General features: G+C 30.4%; 1 long non-coding RNA gene and 1 other non-coding gene across 2 annotated transcripts; one reads left to right on the top strand and one right to left on the bottom strand.

Annotated features, from left to right (window-relative positions):
• Nucleotides 1–582: 582 nt before the first annotated feature.
• Trnas-aga lies at nt 583–664 on the top strand. Its single transcript has one exon. It is a non-coding gene; the product is annotated as a tRNA-Ser (tRNA).
• Nucleotides 665–1,353: 689 nt separating this feature from the next.
• Nucleotides 1,354–1,866, bottom strand: LOC124420687. The gene is made up of 2 exons (XR_006941301.1): nt 1,582–1,866; nt 1,354–1,439 (listed from the first exon to the last, which is right to left on the bottom strand). It is a non-coding gene; the product is annotated as an uncharacterized LOC124420687 (long non-coding RNA).
• Nucleotides 1,867–3,055: the final 1,189 nt, after the last annotated feature.

Below are 3,055 nucleotides of genomic sequence, written 5' to 3'. Positions count from 1 at the left end.
GCAAATGTCGTGTTAAAAAAAGTTCACTTTTTCTTTACGCCCTGTTTTTGGAAACGTCAACTGTGAGCTTAGACTGTCAATGCGATTTTTTTATCAGGTGTTCTGCTATTGTTAATTGGACCTATTTGGAAATTCTGTCTTGACTTTGATTCCACAAATGTTTACAGTTATTGGATTATATATTAAATAATTATTTTAAATAAATAAAACATACCTTTAAGTATCTGTGAACTTATGTAGTGCTTTTGCCGGTCTATCTTATCAATGGGACAGGTTTTCTTAAGTTTCTTTTCATTTATTAAAGTTTTTTTCATTTTCTAACAAATAATAATCTTTATAAATTAATGAGGCGTCTTGTATTTTTTTTTTAATAAAAAGCAACAATATGTATAAATTAAGAAAACAAAAAACAACAAAATAAATAATAATGAATTTGAAAAGATCAGCAAATTGTTGAAATTTTAAACAACTATTTTGTTTATATTTTTAGTTTTCTTTGCGTCTATAGTTTGTTTAAAATTTAACAATATGATTGAATTAAAATATTGAATAAATCTTTGCTGGGCTATTCACTCGATATAAGCAGTCGTGGCCGAGCGGTTAAGGCGTCTGACTAGAAATCAGATTCCCTCTGGGAGCGTAGGTTCGAATCCTACCGACTGCGAAGAAGTTTTTTTTAAATTTTTTTCTATACATTTTTTACTTTTAACATTTTAATGAATGCCTATTTCATTTTAGTTTTATTAAGACATTTAAGCCCACCCACAACTTTTATTAAATGTCTGTTTCATTCGTTGTCTTAAGATTATTGTTGTTGTAGATGTTAAAGTTGTTGCTGCGTTTTTTGTTTGTTATTTGTTCAATAATGAAACTCTTCGTAACCATAAAACGACATTATCCAACAGCCCATACATTTATTTTATTTCATTCAATTCATTTGATTTCATTTCTAAAATGTTGGTCTGTCTTGCTGAGTTGTTGCTGATTGTGGCTGGAGTGTGTTGTTATTGTTGTCGCTGCTGTTGTTGATGATGAAAAAGAGGATGCTGTTGATGAGGTTGAGTACGTAGATATTGAGATGAGTGCATATACATGTGGATGTAGTGGGTGATACCTGTTATTGGCCTTGTTGTGATTATGGATTTCAAGCCTTTAGTTTTTGTTGTGGTTGTATAACATATAAAAAAATGAAATAAAAATGAAAACATTTTGCACCAAGATGTTGTCTTCCACCACTCATATGTTCGTTTGTTTGCTTGTGTCTGGTGGGTTTTAACACCATCACGAGGACATTAAGATTGCGGGTGTGTGTCTTTAGAATTGTTGTTATTGTTGTTGTCTTCTGTTTGGGGGCATATAATTCATGTTAAAATAAACATTGTTAACTTAACAACTAAACGAAAGAAAGAACGAATGAACGCATTGCTGTGGAACACCTTCTGAACTTGTATAAAAGAAAAAAAAAACAAAAATAAATAAAAGAACAGCAATATTTGCTGTTGAACCACGACGACAACATAACATTGTGTGTTCTGGTGGTATTTCATTCAAAGGTATTATTTGTTGTGTGTTCATTCTTACCTGAGGTCGGTCGATTTGGTTGCATGGTCTTTTCTCTTATTGCTCTTTTTTGCTGACGCTTTAGCTACCGATGATGTTAATGGTGATATACATACATACATATGTATATTAATATATGTATATTTTTTGTTGTAGAGTACCTCAGCCTTTGCATGTCATGCCATACGATTCGAATCCATTTGAAATGATTGTGATGATATTATTATTTGTTTGGCTTGAATAAAAATGTACACATTATGATATTTTTACTATCCCAGATACGCATACAGTGGGGAGCAAAAGTACGCATAATGATAATATATTCTAAACATAACCTTTTGTTAAACATGAGCAAAACTTGAAGCATATAATCATTTTATGTCAAGTAGTAGATTTATTTTTGTACGAGTACGAGTTTGGATGCCTAATTTTGGATGCCGAGTTTTTTTGACCACCGGTGATTCTAAACATACGTATTATCTTCTCTTTCGGATACTATATTTAGGAAAAGCTCTTAATGTTTAACTATTAAACTGGCGGGTTAGATAAGCCATCCAATCAATCAATCTATAACAGATTGATTTAATCTAGAAAGATACATACTTGTATTATATCGTTTCTTATGCTGTGTATACAAGGTTGTAAGATCTTACAACGTTGGCAGTAAAATGTGCAGAAAATGTCCAATAACACTGCCAACTTACAAATTTTGTTTTACAATATTGTCAGTAATGATTATCTGACAACCTTACAAAGAATTGTATAATTGTAAGTTCAGACGATTGTTAGATATTTTCTGAACATTTTACTAACAAAGTTGTAAAATCTGACAACCGTGTATCACGGCTTTTACACTGACAACGATTTTCTTGGGTAATTTTTAATCAACTTCTAAACAGCTCTCTTTGAATTCTTCTAGTTCCAAAATTGAAACAACTGTTTATAGAACTTTTCCTAAAACGATAAAAAATGAAGGATCTCGATAATAGTTCTATTGCAATATATTTTTACCCACCACTGTAAGCACTTACTCTACTATATAATGTTTTTAATATTTGGATATGAATATTAGTATGGTTCTGAATGTTTTGAAATAAAATTATATTTTAAGTTGATCAAAAGTCAATTTTTATAAAAATTTTCTGAATATTTTCAAATTAGTTAAAAAAAAATTATAAAAAAGCAATATTGAGCAAGTCCGAACCAGTGATATTCACTCAGAAATATCGGCTTAATTCATTTGTAGAATACAGATTAGAACTATACCATACGACTGAGAAGTGATGTGGTCCTGTTAAAAGAGAGTCCCTTTGACTTTATTACGAAAATCAAACAAACAATAATTTATAAAATTTAGTTTTTTACTTCGAAAATCGGAACCATTCTAATTTACGCACATCCAAATGAATTCGTTGTTGTTGTTGCGTTTAGCTATACTCTTACGTTTTATATATTTTTGATGTTGCCTCGAAGGTTACGTATTACGTATGTCTCT

This window comes from Lucilia cuprina, chromosome 6 (genome assembly GCF_022045245.1).
Source record: "Lucilia cuprina isolate Lc7/37 chromosome 6, ASM2204524v1, whole genome shotgun sequence".
Taxonomy (NCBI): domain Eukaryota; kingdom Metazoa; phylum Arthropoda; class Insecta; order Diptera; family Calliphoridae; genus Lucilia; species Lucilia cuprina.
Note: the sequence above shows the minus strand (reverse complement) of the source record. Positions and strands in the feature narration are given on the sequence as shown.